Source organism: Mesocricetus auratus, unplaced genomic scaffold, assembly GCF_017639785.1.
Source record: "Mesocricetus auratus isolate SY011 unplaced genomic scaffold, BCM_Maur_2.0 Super-Scaffold_100018, whole genome shotgun sequence".
In the NCBI taxonomy this organism is placed as follows: domain Eukaryota; kingdom Metazoa; phylum Chordata; class Mammalia; order Rodentia; family Cricetidae; genus Mesocricetus; species Mesocricetus auratus.
In genome coordinates, this window is record NW_024429199.1 from 7414501 (window position 1) to 7431803 (window position 17303).

The 17303-nt window shown below is 38.9% G+C and overlaps 1 long non-coding RNA gene across 2 annotated transcripts in view; it reads left to right on the top strand.

Annotated features, from left to right (window-relative positions):
• Positions 1-428: 428 nt before the first annotated feature.
• Positions 429-17303, top strand: part of LOC121132901 — a 138090-nt gene continuing 121215 nt past the window's right edge. For both annotated transcript variants that reach the window (XR_005869604.1, XR_005869603.1), the window contains exon 1: positions 429-469. This is a non-coding gene — a long non-coding RNA (uncharacterized LOC121132901). The remainder of the gene's footprint in view (positions 470-17303) is intronic.

The following is a 17303-nucleotide window of genomic DNA, read 5'->3' on the forward strand; positions in this document are numbered from 1 at the left end:
TAAGTCAAGGGACACCAGAAATAGAACAAAACAGCAGTCTACAGAATGGGAAAAATTTTTTTACGAACCCCACATCTGACAGGGGCAATTATCCAAAATATATGAAGAACTCAAGAATCTAAAACATCTGCAAACCAAATAATGTAATTAAAATGGGGTTCAGATCTAAACACAGAATTCTTAACAGTGGAATCTTAAATGGCTGAGAAATACTTACAGAAATGTTCACCATCCTTATCCATCAAGGAAATGTAAATCAAAACTTTGAGATTCCATCTTATGCCAATAACAAATGACTGTTCATTTTGGCAAGTGATGGGGGAAGTCCTGTGTATATGTCAATAAAGCACTGTTGGCCAATAGGGAACCAAGATAGGTGGGACTAGGAGTCCAGGAGGACTCTGGGTAGTAGAAACACAGGAAGTCAAGAGGTAACTGCCATGGGGTAGGAAGCCCGGAAACCTCTCCGGTAAGAGAAATACTTAGATTAACAATTATGGGGTAAATACTTAAGTCAGAGCTAGCCAGTAAGAAACAAGCAAGGCCAACAGCTTCATAATTAATATAGCCTCCTGTGTGTTTATTTGGGACTGATGCGGCTCTGGAACCAGGTTGGGGAGAAGGCTTCCCTTTACAGGCAAGGAGTGAAGGAACAGTCCTCCATTGCTGGTGGGAGTACAAACTTGTACAACTGCTATAGGAATCAATATGGTTGTTCCTCAGAAAACTGGAAATTGATATACCTCCAGATCCAGCTCTACTACCACAATGACACTTGATCATCTATGTTCAGTGTGGCTTAATTCATAATATCCATAAGCTGGAAATAACCTAGATAGCCCTCAGTTTAAGAATGGATAAAGAAAATATAGTATATTTATACAAGGAAATACTGTCAGTATGTTTTTTAAAGAAGCATCATGTAATTTGCAGGCTAAAGGATACAACTAGAAAAAAAATCATCTGAGTAGGTAACACAGAACCAGAAAGGCAAATATGGTACAAATTCACTTATGAGTGGATATTATCTGTTAAGGAAATGATAATCAAACTACAATCCATAGACCAAAGAAGGTTGGCTAAAGAGGAGAGCTATGGGGTTTAGGGGCTTGTCCTTTATTGTCAAATGTGGAGTTATCTCTATTATTTGAGTTGCTTCTTGATGCGCCTTCTAAAATCCTTCTCCAGATATTCTGAATGCAATTAGCATTCTGTAGACTGAATTTATGATTTTTATTTTCAAGCCAATTCCAAATAATTCCAACCCCTTGGGTTATGTTCTGTCAGGCAGAGACACAGCACATCATGGTTTAAAGAAAAAGTGATTATAGAAACACAGACTAAGAAGGGCAGCTCAGTGTGAACATCTAGACACCAACCTTAAGTGATTTGTAGAAGCTGCCTGATACATGGTGAACTTCTGGAACATACCAATGTGTTTTATCAGGGAAGGATAAGTGCTTTGGGCCTCAATACAATAGTCAGTCATTGTCTATATCAGTCTTTAGGATAAGTAGAAGTGGAACTAAGGAGGTGGTACATTCCCAAGAAGTCTCTGTCCCTGTAACAGATGATGCAGTTTGTCCAAGAAAAATTCAAAGGAGAAGAAAATGGCAGAAAATCATGAGAATTTGGCAGAGGCTATGTTCAGTATTTCCAAGGGAAGTGAATCTTCACAGTGTGTCTTGGTTACAATTCCATTGCTATAAAGAGACACCATGAGTAAAGCAAAGTATAGAAGAAGGCATTTGACTGGGACTTGCTTACATTTTCAGAGTGTAAGTTCTTGATCGTCATGGCAGGGAGTGTGAAGTCAGGCAAGCAAGCTTGGTGATGGAGCAGTAGCTGAGAATTCATATCTGATATGTGTTGGATCCAGGAGAGACTGGGCGTTTCATGTGTTATGAAACCTCAAAACCCACCCCCAGGGACAAGCTTTCTCCAATAAGGTCACACCTCCTAAATCTTCCTAAACTGGGCACCTGCTACAGGCTTTCTGTGGGCCACCAACTAGCTCCCAAATCATGACATGGAGATATCTTATTTGTTATTAATATAGCTTAGGCTCATTTCTACCTAGCCTGCAAATTACAAGATGCTTGATATTCTCTGCCTCCTCCTAATACTGTTATTTCAGCCTTCAGTGATGATAAGGAAGCTTCCTACTGTTTCCAGTGCAGTATTTCCCAAATGAACTTTGGGGATTTAACTAATGATCTTCTGGAAGCAACACATTGCCAATAAGACCTTAAGGTCTGGGGACTGTAGCTCAGTGAGATATAAACATAATGTTTTCAAGGAAATGAGAAGTTGAGGAGCAGAATAGAGACTGGCAAATCATACTGACATTGTGAAAGGAATACAAATCTCCCTCACAGTGTCACTCCTCCTGGATGGATGAGAAAAAGTATCAAAACAATGACAGATAACAGGGCATATATGGAGTCTGAAAAAAAGATTTAATCTATGAGTTGCCAGAGTCCCTGAGATAATACCAAAATAATCACAGAAGAAGTAATACAAAACTGATCTGTTTGTAACCTGTTATAGAACTCAGAATACAGATAAAAATTGCATTGTTGTAAGAAAGAAAAATCATGAGACATACAGCAAGCAAGTACTTGAGATATTTTCTATTTTCAGGAAAAACAAAGGATGGCTCATATTCATTCAGATAGAAAACTCTACTAATCTCTACAAGAATATAAATCATTGTAAATCTAGTGTCTTTTACAACAAATATGAGAATTTGGTTGGGAAAGATTTATAGTTTTGACAGAGAAAAGTTTGTAATTCAATATGTTTTATATCCAGTGAAGAAGTATTTTAAATGTCAAATCAATGATAAAATATTTCCATTTATATTAAAGTTCAGACAAGATGCCTTTGAAAACATCTCCACAAGGCCTCTGAAATCATATTTCTAGTTGACTGTGCAGTCTTTAAATAATAACTCAAGGCCTTGGAGGATTGAGGTTTCAAGAACTGAACAGTCTTCTCATGTACAACAAACATATCACAAACACATAAGAGTAAATAAATCACTGTCACAGTGAGATACATGTATTCACACTGGCCATTTGATTTAGCCTGTAAGAGTATTGAGTCATTGTCTTTTCAGTTTATGTGTACAAATTTAAGAAAAAAATTAATGAATCATAGGCATTGTGATGCCAATGAATACACAACTTTAAAAATAACTTTTAATAAATATGTCCTTGACATTCTGGATGCGATTTGCATGCAATGAGTTTCAATTCTGCTGATGGACCAACCAGCCTTTATATCACTCCCAATTCAGTCAATCTCTGCTCCTCATTCCAAGTCCCCCATTTTTGTGATTCTCTGTGTTTAATCAAGGTAGTCTGTGTGGTCATGAATTTGGAACTGTCCTTTGGAGCTTGTTGAGGTCATTAGTGGATACACAGCTGAAACTGATGGTTTCTCTGCCCAGAAACTATCAGAAACAAATTGTTTAATAGGGAGTGGTAGGGTCCTGTGAGGCCCTCTTTAACCATGGATTGACTGTTGACAGGCACAGTCCTAATCAGGTCTCCTACAGAGGGCCTCCTTTGATAGATGATCATGATTATAATGGCTGTTTGTTCAGACAATATCCCTTCTTATCTTCCAGATCTTGCTAGTTCATCTCCTTCTTAGTGTTTCCTGGACCTTAGCAAGAGTGATATAAATATCTTGCAAAGGGGTGAGCATACTCTGTCACCTTACCAGGCATGAACTCCTTCTTGGGAGTAACTCTCAAACCCAATCAGAGGGTGGTTGATGACCCCATAAAATTATGCCACAATTGTATCAGTGATCACAGCATCTCTGGTCAGTCCGTCTCATAGTTCACAGGGTTACAGCTGAGTAATACCATTACCTTTCTTCCTGAGCAGCTTGCAGAGCACTTTCCAATACTATGTGAGCTCAGCAGTGGGTAGGAGGGCCCCTGATGAATTCCAGCTTATCCCACGATGCCTTGCAAGGAATTATAAACATGCAATTTTAATGTCCACAGATTCTCTGAAAAATATAACACAGATAACCTCATAACATTCATAAATTCAAATTTATGTGACCATATATTCATTAAAATACAAGTTATGAGAAACATATTAATTTAACTGTTTCAGAAGTGACAAGATGTACAATGTTATTTATGGTATTTCTGAGTATTGAGATCACAGTAATCTTTAAACACATTTTGTTTTTCTAATTGTTTTTCTCTATGGTTTATGCATTGACGTACATAGCATGTTCTAGTCTTCAAAAAATTGTTCAAATATAGCTGAACTGACTATAATAAGAGAGTCTATATTCTGACTAAAGTAGCTTTTACTCCACTTGGCATCCTGAGACAAAACCTTATGATTTTGAAATGAGATAAAACTGTCACTTACTTCACAAGATTTTTAAGGTTTATTTCATGTGTAAGTAAATTGCTAGTGTGTGGTTCACTATAATAAACCAATTCCTCATATTTCCTATAAGCTCTGTGTTTCTAGTCAATAATTTTATTCTGATTGTAAACATTAAGCTTATTATATGATGAATAATAACTCAGGTAAACATTTAAATAGCTCTCTGACTACTTTAGAGTAGAAAAGATTAAGCCAGTTGTTTTGTTAGGGGTTCTCATTAACTGTTTTCTCAACCCTTATATAAGGAAGATATAGTGAGATGTTGGATTCTTCATATAGGATCCAGTCCCATTCAAATTAAGAAATCATAATTCATACTTTTATTTACCTTAGCTATTGTCTGTACTTCAGTAGGAATGGCAATGATCTTGAGTCAGCATTGCTATACATTAAAACCGTATGACATTCTCTAGAATCAAGCTTTGAATAAAATGATGTATCACATGGTAAATACATATTGAGTATTCTGTAACACTCTCTCTCTCTCTCTCTCTCTCTCTCTCTCTCTCTCTCTCTCTCACACACACACACACACACACACACATTTCCAGTTAGAAAAAAGTGAGGTGATATTCCCAGGCTTTATTTATACAGAGACAGTGAGTAGATTTGCATTAGAAAGTGCCTGTCTGGGAAGATATGAGCCCCAAGCTCTGTGTTCATTTCAGCTTTTACAAGGGTCTAAATTGCTGCTTGGCCATGACAATTAAGGCTAGAAAAAAAGCTGAAGAGGATGTCATCACCATGATGATGGAAACGCCAATGTACTGAAAGCCTGCAATGAAGAGCTTTTCTGAAGGTCATTCTTTTCAAAGGCTACAACATGAAGGGAAATATTGTAAGGGAGGCTTGGTGACTTCAAATGTTAAACGTGCAGGTGGGTCTAAGGCTGGATGAAAATAGAATAAACGGACAGTGAAGAGGAATGAAACATGTTTCAAGGCTCATGCTCTAGGTGAAAAAATTTCAGATTTCCGATTTTAATCTTTATTGGAAAGTAAAAGCCGCATTAGGAGCAGTCTGTTAAAATGGATCACAGTAATTTGGGGGTTTCATAAGCGTTCCTGCATATGTTTTATAAACTTCATGACGTATTCTTTCCCTTCTTCTGACAACCATGTACATCAGAGCCTTGGATACTTAAATCATAAAACTCAAAGCCAAGGTGGCTACCCTATGATTGTATTAAGCCAATGACAAGCTGGCCTTCCTGTGACTGTGCTGAGCCTATGTTAGGTGCCTACCTGCTGCAGGACCTCATTTCACAGGTTCTGTCACCAGATACAGTTAGAATGAGGTTTCCAATGTCAGAGATGTTCTAAGAGGAGATAAATGGTTGTCTTTTAAAGGTGTATCTAAATATACTCTTCATGGTTATATAAGAACAGTTTTTCATTAACATTTTTGACTAATGCAAGTGTAAATCTTTTCTTTCAACGGATGCTGTGATGTGCATGTGCCAATAAGGCTGGGGCTCTGAAGGCTTTGAGTGAAATTTACTAATGCATTGCCATATAGGAACATGGCTTTCAATTTTTTTCTATTTTTTTAATTTGTTTTTAATTTAACTTTTTACACATGTTACCCTCAGTTCCCCCTCCCTACCCTCCTCCTCCAGTCCTCTAATCCAACCAACTCCCAACACTACTCCATCTCCACTCTGCTCCCCAGGGAGAGTAAGGGCTTCCATGAGGGATTCTCAGAGTCTGTCATATCATCCCTGGCAGGGCCTAGGACCTCCACCATGTGTCAAAGGCTGACAGAGCATCCCTCCATGTGGAATGGGCTCCCAGAGTCAATTTGTAAGCCAGGAATAAATTCTGATCTACTCACCAAGGCCCCATAGATTGTTAAGGCCTCTTCTCTTACACCCAGGTTTGGGGGAGGTGGGTGTCTGGATCAATCCCATGCTGGCCTCTCATGCATCAGTCTGGGGTCCATGCATTCACCATTGTTTAGGAATGAGCCTGATCTTGGTTCCTTTGCTCATTTCTCCTCTTTGCAAGTGGGTACCAGGAGTTCAGTTTGGTTTTTACCTGTGAGTGTCTGCTTCTACTTCCGTCAGCCACTGGATGAGGGTTCTAGGATGTCATATAAGGTAGACATCAATCTCATTATCAGGGGAGGGCATTTAAGGTGCACTTAATGTCAGTTGGAGTCATTCTTATAGATCCGTGAAGATCTTACTAGTGCCAGATCTCTCTTCCAACTTATAATGGCTCCCTCTATTATGGTATCTCCCATCCTTCTCTCATTTCCTCTCTTCCTGCTCTCCCGTGTCCTTCTCTCCCCTTCTCTTCTCAACCCCTCATTTTCTCTCATGTCCCTGTCCTCTCCCCTCCCACCAGATCCCAATACAATTAGTAGATCTTCTCCATAACCCTTCTCCAAGTTACCATACATATTTCTCTTAGGATCCTCCCTGATTCCCAGACTCTCTGGCGGTGGGATTATAGGCTGGCAATCTCCTGCTCCATGTCTAAAATCCATGTATGAGTGAGTACATATCATGTTTATCATTTTGTGACTGGGTACCTCACTCAGGATGGTTTCTTCTTGTCATCCATTTGCCTGAAAATTTCAAGATTCCATCTTTTTTTCTGCTGAGTAGTGCTCCGTTGTGTAAATGTACCACATTTTCTCTGTACAATCTTCAGTTGAGGGGCATCTAGGTTGCTTTCAGGTTCTGGTTATTGCAAATAATCCTGCTATGAATATAGTGGAACAGACATCCTTGTTGTATGAAAGTGCATCTTTTGGTATATGCCTAAGAGTGGAATTGCTGGGTCTTGTGGTAGGCTGATTTCCAATTTTCTGAGGAATATCCATACCAATTTCCACAGTGGCTGCTCAAGTTGGCATTTCCACCAGAAGTGGAGGAGTGTTCTCATTTCTCCACATCCTCTCCAACATAAATTGTCATTGATGTTTCTGATTTTAGCCATTCTGACAGGAGTGAGATGGTATCTCAGAGTTGTTATGATTTGCATGTCTCTGATGGCTAAGGATGTTGGACACTTTCTCAAGTGTCTCTCAGCCATTTTAGACTCCTCTATTTAGAATTCTCTATTTAGTTATGCACCACAGTTTTTATTTTATTTTTTTCTCAATATGTTTTTATTAAATTTGAAACATGAATGTTTCACATGTCAATTCCCACGCCCTCTCCCACCCCTCCTCCCTTGTGCCTCCACCAGCCTCTCTCCAGTCTCCTATCCAATCCCCACATCATTCCCCAGGGAGGCTGAGGCCCTCCTTGTGGGGGATCTCCAGAGTCTGTTATTTCATTTAGGGCAGGACCTAGGCCCTTCCTCATGTGTCCAGGCTGAGAGAGCATCTCTCTATTTGGAATGGGCTCCCAAAGTTCATTCATACACCATGGTAAACACTGATCTACTACCCAAGGCCCCAGAGATTTCTGAGGCCTCCTCACTGACATACATTCATAGAGTCTGGATCATTCCCCTGTTGACCTCTCAGCCATCAGTCTGGGGTTCAAGAGCTCCCTCTTGTTCGGTCAGCTGTCTTTGTGGGTTTCACCAGCAAGCTCTTGACACCTTTGCTCATTACTCCTCCATCTCTGTCACTGGGTTCCAAGAGTTCAGGTATTTAGCTGTGGGTATCTGTCTCTGCTTCCATCAGTCACTGGATGAAGGTTCTAGGATAGCATATAAGGTAGTCATCAACCTTATCATCCAGGAGGGGCTATTAATGTAGTCTCTCCACTATTGCTTAGTTTTCCAGTTGGTTTTATCCTTGTAGATCTCAGGAAATCTCACTAGTGTCAGCTCTTTCCTCAAGCCTGTAATGACTCGATCTATTATGGTATCTCTTATCCTGCTCTCCTCTATCCTTACCTTGACTCAACCTTCCTCTTCCCCCATGCCATCTTCTCCCTTCCTCTTATACCCCTCTCTTTATCCTGGTTCCCTCTCCCCTCCACCAGTGTTCCAAATCTGTTCAGGAGATCTTGCCTCATTCCACTTCTGTGGGGTATCATGCATCTCTCTTGGGAACCTCCCTGTTTCCCAGACTCACTGGCACTGGGATTGTCAGCTGACACTCCCCTGATCCATATCTAAAATCCATATATGAATGAGTACATATGTTTGGGTTTTTTTGTGTGTGTCTGGGTTACCTTACTCAGGATGGTTTCTTCTAGTGCCATCAATTTACCTTCAAATTTCAGGATTCCATTGTTTTTTGTGCTGAGTACTACTCCAATGTGTAAATTCACACTTTTTAATTGGATCCTTTGGTGCTTTGGAGACTTGCTTCTTGAGTTCTTTGTAGATTTTGGAGATCAGCCGTCTGTCAGATGTGGGGTTGGTGAATATCTTTCCTATTCTGTGGGCTGTCATTTTGTCTTGTTGACTGTGTCCTTTGCCTTGCAGAAGCTCCTCAGTTTCAGGAGGTCCCATTTATTAATTGTCAACTCAGTGTCTGTGTTACTGGTGTTATGTTCAGGAAGCAGTCTCCTGTGCCAATTTTTCAAGGGTACTTCTCACTTTCTCTTCTAAGAGGTTCAGTGTGGCTGGGTTGATATTGATCTCTTTGATCCATTTGGACTTGAGTTTTGTGCATGATGATAGATATGAATCTATATTCTGTCTTTTACATGCCAGCATCCAGTGACTTCAGCAAAATTTGTTGAAGATGCTTTCTTTTTTCATTGTATAGTTTAGGTTTTTTGTCAAAGATCAGGTGTACAAAGATGTGTGGGTTGATATCAGGGTCTTTGATTCGATTCCATTGGTCTACCTGTCTGTTTTTGTGCTAATACAAAGCTGTTTTCAGGACTATAGCTCTAGTAGAGCTTGGAGTCAGAGATGGTGATGCCTCCTGAAGTTCCTTTATTGCCCAGGTTTTATTGGCTATCCTGGGTCTTTTGTTTTTCCATATAAAGTTGAGCATTGTCCTTCCAATGTCTGTGAAAAATTCTGCTTGTATTCTGATATGGTTTGCATTGAATCTGTAGATTACTTTTGGTAAAATTGCCATTTTTACTATGTTGATCCTACCTATCATAGAGCAAAGGAGATCTTTCCATTTTCTAGTATCATCATTAATTTCTTTCTTTTTTTACAGGCTCAAAGTTCTTGTTATACTGGTTTTTCACCTGTTCAGTTACAGCTACCCCCAAGATATTTGCTGTTGTTTGTGGCTATTGTAAAGAGTGATGTTTCTCTGATTTCTTTCTCATCCCCTTTTTTGTCTATATATAGTAGGACTACTGATTTTTTTAGTTAATTTTGTGTCCTGCCAATTTGCTGAAGGTGTTTATCAGCTGTAGGAGTTCCCTGGTAGAATTCTTTGGGTCACTTACATAGACTAACATATCATCTGCAAAGAGTGAAAGTCTGTTTTCTTCCTTTCCAATTTGTTTCCTTTCTTTGTCATATTGCACTAGCAAGAACTTCAAGTACAATATTGAAGAGATATGGAGAGAGTGGTCATAATTTTCTTGTTCCTGATTTTAGAGGAATCGCCTTGAGTTTCTCTCCATTTAGTTTGATGTTGGCTGTCAGTTTGCTGTATACTGCTTTTAATTAGGTATGTTCCTGTTATCCCTGATCTCGTCAAGACCTTTATTTTTTATTTTAATTAGAAACAAGCTTGTTTTACATGTCAGTGCAAGTTCTCTCTCACTTACCTCCTCCTCTGCCCCACACTAACCCACTCTCCCATCCCCTTTCTACTCACCAGGGATGGTGAGGCCTTACATGGGGGATCTTCAAAGTCTGCCTTATCATTTGGAGCAGGGTCATTTGGAGCAGGGTCTAGGCCCTTCCCCATATGGCTAGGCTGAGATAGTATCCTTCTATGTGGAGTGGGCTCCTAATGTCTATTCCTATATTAGGGATAAACACTGATCTACTATCAGAGACCCCATAGATTGTGGAGGCCTCTTGGCTGACACCCACTTTCAGGAGTTCTGGATCAGTCCTATGCTGGTTTCCCAGCTGTCAGTCTGAGGTTCATGAGCTCTCTCTTGTTCAGCTCCGCTGTTTCTGTGGTTTTCTGCAGCCTGGTTTGAACCCTTTGCCTCATATATGGATTTTAGACATAGAACAAAAGATTACCAGCTGACAATCCATACCGCCAGAGAAGCTGAGAAATAAGGAGGACCCTAAGAGAGACATACATGGTCCCTTGGAGAAGGGGAAAGGGACAAGATCTTTTGAGATTAGGAGCATAGTGGGAGGGGAGAGCTGGCTAAGAGAAAGAGAAGAGTAGAAGATGAGGGGAGAAGAAGACTTGGAGGAGCAGGAAGGTTGAGTCAGGAAAAGAATAGAGAAAAGCAGGATGAGAGATACCATAATAGAGGGAAGTATTATAGGCTTGAGGGGAGATCCAGCACTAGTGAGATTTCCAGAGATCCACAAGGATGACACCAACTGGCAAACTAAGTAATAGTGGAAAGGCTACCTTAAATGCCCTTCCTGATAATGAGATTGACACCTGCCTTATATGTCATCTTAGAGCCTTCATCCAATAGCTGATGGAAGCAGAGGCAGACACCCACAGCTAAACACTGAACTTAAGTCCTGGAACCCAGTTGCAGATAGGGAGAAGTGATGAGCAAGGTGGTCAAGACCAGACTGGTGAAACCCACTGAAACTGCTGACCTGAACAAGAGGGACCTCATGGACCCCAGACCGATGGCTTTGGACAGCCTAGGACTGATCCAGTCCCCTAAATCTGGGTGTCAGTTTGGAGGCCTTGGCAATCTCTGGGTCCTTGGATAGTAGATCAGTATCTACCCCGTGCATACAAATGGAATTTGGGAGCTCATTCCACATGGAGGGATGCTCTCTCTGCCTGGAAACCTGGGCAATAGCCTAGGCCCTGCATGGGATGAAATGACAGACTCTGGAGATCCCCCATGGAGGATTTCACTCTCCATGGTGAACATAGTGGGGATTGGGTGGGGGGCAGTGTTTTGTGGAGGACGGGGGAGGAGGGGAGGGAGAGAGAGCTGGGTTTGACATGTGAAGCAAGCTTGTTCCTAATTTAAATAAAAAGATTAAAAAAATACCTGCCAAATGGAATTTAAGAAGGACATACACGTTTCAGCATCCATGATGAAAGGAAACTTTTCTTTATATAAGAGAGAAGAGAGAAGTGATATATGTTAGTCACAGTATTTTTAACACTTTAGTTTCATCATTGAAGGAATGATATAGTCTATTAAAACCCTTGTCAGAATTGACATTGACCGTATGTATTCTTAACAACCTCTTTACAAGAGTAGGTATGTTATTATAGTTGTAACTTGCATCTCTCTAATAGACAATAACGGTGAACATATTCACACATTTGGTATCTATCTGTTATGTCTTTTTGGATTGGATTGCAGTCTGTCTTTTTCTCATTATCTGATTGTATTGTTTTCTTTCATTGTTGTGTATTGAGCATACAGTTTGCATTTTGAAGTTTAAATATATAAACATTAGAGTCACTCTCAATTTATGTCAAATATGTGAGGTGAAATTGTGCAAATCAAAATGCAAAAAGCTAAAAAATGTATAACTGTACCCTTAGGGTACATTGTATAGGAAGCTCCTTATGTCATGATACACATTATGAGTCATTTCAAGTTTTTGTTTATGAATGGAAACTTTTATGTGGGATATGAATTAACTATGTAATATATAAAAATATTTTCTTCTGGTAAAGATGGGAAATAAATGTTGAACTGTTAGATGTTGAATTTTAAAATAACCTTTTAGTTATTATGTTACAGAAGCATGCTTGCTGGAGCACCACTTGTAAGAGAAAATGGGAAATAAAGTAAACTTCCCTAAGCTATAGAAATTGTTATTGGAATAAATAAAGCATAACTTATACTAATCTGTTCAAATTTTCATTAACAATTTAAAATATAATTACATCACTTCTTCTTTTCCCCTGCATCCTCTCTCATGAGCCCCATCCCACCCTTGTTCTCTCTCTCAAATGCATGGCCTCATATATATATACACAATCTGCTCAGTCCATATAATGCTTGATATAATTTGACTCCAGGATGACCATTTGTGTTGCCAACCAAGCATTGTGCTCTGCTCTGCGAGACACCATTTCTCCTGCTTGCAGCATTCCTTAGTTGCCTGTAGTTCTTTGTCCAGCATTAGGGTCCCAAGAGATTTCCCTTTTTCATGTTTGCTTGTCTTTATTAATGAAAATGTGTCCATGTCTCTATCACTTGTCTTAAACTCCCTTTAGTTTCCTTCCCTCTAATAGGATTATTTGATGATTTGTTCACACTTGCTCTCCATTCTAAAGTTCTGGCTATTTATTAATACATATTCATTTGATGTTTTAAGGCAGTTTTATCTGTTATTTCCATACCTGTAAACAATATGCAGTGTTTGTGTATACCCTGTCCTTTATACTATTCCCATTCTCACAATCAACTATTCTACTTTTTAGTCCATTTAAAATGTATTTCATAAAATATTTAGTTATCCCTCTTCTTGCTTCATTCAGTAAAGTGTCTGCCTTTGTATTCTGGAATCTTCTTCCTAGCACCTTGATGCAAATCTTTATATCATTTGGGAAACCCGGATTTGAGTAGAGAAAATGGAGTTATAAGTTTCAATCATTAAAGAAAATGCTACTTTGAGATTTTAAAATTGTCTTTTTTGGAAGGAGATAGTCTAGATTAAAAAAATAGCTCTTTGTCATCTTGATGATTGTACTGATAATACACACATCTATTGTTTGGAGCTGATGTGGATTTGATTTGGAATTTTGAACACATACTCTTTAACTCAAGTACTGCACAGAAATGTTGAAATCAGTATGCTGGCCCCAAATTTCTATGTACAATCTTATTCTTCTCAGTGGAACTGCTGGCTCAAATCAAGGACTAAAATGTGGTGACACTACATCTTCCCACTATGCTCTGCTTAATATTCTGCAAGGCACAGACTGTATCCATCCTTAAGATCACTTTGGCCAGGCACTTCTCAATGTGTCAGCACAGCTCACACTACAGTGCTCTGGACACTTTTCCCAAAGCCTTTCCAGCTTATTTCCCTTCCTGCTGTGCTATCAGCTCACATATCCACATCTTTGCCTCTTCTTGGTCATTCAGTTAAATGAAGCATGCTCATGTTTCCCCTGTGAATAATGTTCCTTCTCAGCCCATAGTCAACTACAATCTATTGCTACATTTTATGAATTCCATTGTTTTTTTCTGCCATGTTAAGTTTAAGTGCCTTAAGCTGAGTTTGTACCATGGGACCAGAAGAGGTAGAGGTTGTGAAAGTAAACTTATCAAAGCTATATATCCATAATTTAAGAGATTGTTTATTCATTTAAGTGCCTGAAAGGTTTCCTAAGGAATTTCACAAGCCATTTTAATGAACCCATCACATCTAATGTTCAATGGAGAATAAAGTTAACTCTATTTGAAAAAAAATCAATGGTGACAAATACTGGAAGGATAGGACACTATTCAAGAAAGGTAAATACAGCATCTCCTGTGTTTCTGAACTCTCTGTACACATTCCTTTGTTATATATGAGTTTCTACAGTATGTTAAATTTATGTTATCATTGATAGCATTGATATCATGGAGAGCTTTGAAGATGCCTATGATTAACAGTTGAAAAGGGAGAGGTTTGGGGTATCCCAGGTAAGTGCACTGTACTTAAAAATATCACTAAGTTAGAACCTACTAAGAATAACTACTGTGTATGCATTAAATAATGAATGCTACTTATCCTGAACAGATATTCAGCAATCCACCACCATAAATGAAAGTATCTCTTATTACAAAAGCATTGGGAAAAGTTAAGCCACAACCACTCTAGATGGATTATAAAGTCTGGTCCATTTTCTTCAACAGCACTGTAACCCCAAGGTCATTTTCTATCTTTAAAATAGTTTAGTATTGTATAGACAATAGCTTCTTTGGGGGTATTTAGTGAGTATTGTAGCCAAAGTAATCCTAATATTTTTAAAAGAAGCCTCTACTTCCTTCTTTACTCTAGTTACTCCCTCTTATTTTCTTACATTCTTTAGATTAATTGGATTGACTTTTAGAATTGACACTGAGTTGTGAATAGGTGGCAGAGTCAAAAGTTCTTCCCTCCATGCATGAGTTTTGCAGGCAATCTATTTCTGCAAAATATCATTACAATATGGAGAGGTACTATTATTCTGATAGATAAACATATTATTAAATTGATTCCTAATTAATTATCCTTATATCCATTCTACTTACAGTAGATAATTACTGACACAGAGACCAATAAATGCTTGGGGGGCAGAGAATAAGAGACTGTGAGGCTCTCAGCCATCTATGAGATATCTATATCACACTCCTCCCAAATCTCAAGGATCACTTTGGGGAAAGCACATTGAAAGGGACAAAGCAGATAACTATGAGGAAAAAGAAGGATAAGGGTACATGTGAAATCGCACCAGTTTCAACAGCATGTGCAAGAGTTGTGCAAGCACAAGACATACAGAATCCAAAAATGGAAAGCTGAAATTAGCTCAGATTCCTCAAGTGCAGCTGAGAATCAATTGGTAATTGAAAACTGCTGTGAAAGGAGAAGTCATTAAGATTGTAAACCGTGACAAATTGACCGACCATGCTGCAGTGGACGACCACATTTCCAAGATTATATGAATAACCCAGTGTGGAAATGTTAGGAATAAAACAAACAAACAAAACATGTAGAATGGAGAATAAGAAAGGATAAATGTCAAAGTACTGAATGTAGGTACCAGACAGTCAAGTTACAATAAGCTATGAGGCAATTATTCATTTAGTTTGTTCTTTTTGTAAAACATGTACCTAGCTAGATATAAACATTTGACTTGTTATGTAATGATATAGAGTAAAGCCCAATTATGTCAAGGGAGTGGGAAATAACAGAAACTAAAATGTTAATGATATTTAGAAAATGATTAAAGAGAAATGCTCCAGTAGCACAGACACTAAGATTGACAATTAATAAATGGGACCTCCTGAAACTAAGAAGCTTCTGTAAGGCAAAGGACACAGTCAGCAAGACAAAAAGGCACACCACAGATTGGGAAAAGAAATTTACTAACACCACATCTGACAGAGGGCTGATCTCCAAAATTTACAAAGAACACAAGAAGCAAGTTTCCAAAACACCAAAGGACCCAATCAAAAAATGGGGCACAGAACTAAACAGAGAATTCTCAATAGAAGAGACTAAAATGGTTGAGAGACACTTAAGAAAGTGCTCAATATCCCTATCCATGCGGAAAATGAAAATCAAAACAACATTGAGATACCATCTCACTCCTGTCAGAATGGCTAAAATCAAAAACTTGAAGGACAGTTTATGCTGGAGAGGATGTGGAGAAAGGGGAACACTCCTCCACTGCTGGTGGGAGTGCCAACTTGTACAGCCACTTTGGAAATCAATATGGAGATTCCTCAGGAAAATGAGAATCAGTCTACCACAAGACCCAGCAATTCCACTCTTAGGCATATACCCAAAAGATGCACATTCATACCACAAGGATATCTGTTCCACTACGTTCATAGCAGCATTATTTGTAATTGCCAGAACCTGGAAGCAACCTAGATGCCCCTCAACTGAAGAGTAAATAGAGAAAATGTGGTGCATTTACACAATGGAGTACTATTCAGCAGAAAAAAAAACAATGGAATCTTGAAATATGCAGGCAAATGGAAGGCACTAGAAGAAACCATACTGAGTGAGGTATGTCACAAAAAGAGAAACATGGCATGTACTCACTCATTTATGGATTTTAGACATGAATCATGGGAGTGCCAGCATACAATACCACTGCCTCTGGAAACAGAACCTTCATCCATCAACTGATGAAAGCAGAGGCAGATACCCACAGACAAACACTGAACTGAAATCCCGTAATCCAGTGTCAGAAAGAGAGAACTGATGGGCAAAGGAGTTAAGAGTGGGCTGGTTTAACCCACAGAAACAGCTGACCTGAACAAGGGGGAGCTCTTGGACTCCAGATTGATGGCAGTGTGGAAATCATGGGACTGACCCAGATCCCCTGAATGTGGGTGTCAGTGAGAAGGCCTAGGTAATCTCTGGGGCCTTGGGTAGTATTTATCCCTGGTGTACAAATCAACTTTGAGTATCCATGCCACAATGGGAGGCTCTCTCAGCTTGGACTCTTGTGGGAAGGCCTAGGCCCTGCCCTGGATGAAATGACAGTTACTGGAGATCCACCATGGAGGGCCTCACCCTCCTTGGGGATCGGACTGGAGATTGGGTGAGGGACTGGGGGACCTGATGGGGAGGGTGGGGGAAGAGGGGAGGGAGAGGAGCTGGGATTGACATGTGAAACATGATTATTTCTAACCTAAAGAAAAAAAGGAAAAAAAATCAAAAAGCTATGAGTCAATTATTATTTTAGTTTTAACACTGATTTCGATTTTTTATGTTGGTGGTAGGTAAGTGCATAAAAATGTAATTGATATTAAATGTAGTAAACTTAGTGTGAAGCTTCACAGCTTCACAATGGCCATGCCACTTGTACAGAAATTCATTGAGATATATGGAGGTTATGTCTGTATAATTTTGATTTATTATATTTTTATTTGCAAGTAACATATACATTATATAATTATGTGTGTGCATGTGTGAGTGTGTGTGTGTAACAAAGACAAATTTGTGGAATCAACTTTACAAAATAATACTTAAGTATTATTTTTTCTAAAAGCTTTTACATGTTGCATATATACAGTTTAGGAAATATGTAAAAATGAACTATAGCTCATCAAAAATTGCAAAAGATGTAATGATATTGGTTTAAAACTGTGGGATGAAAATATAAAAATAATAGGATAAAAATTGTAAAGGAAATTTCCTACAAAAGTTTGTTGAATAGATA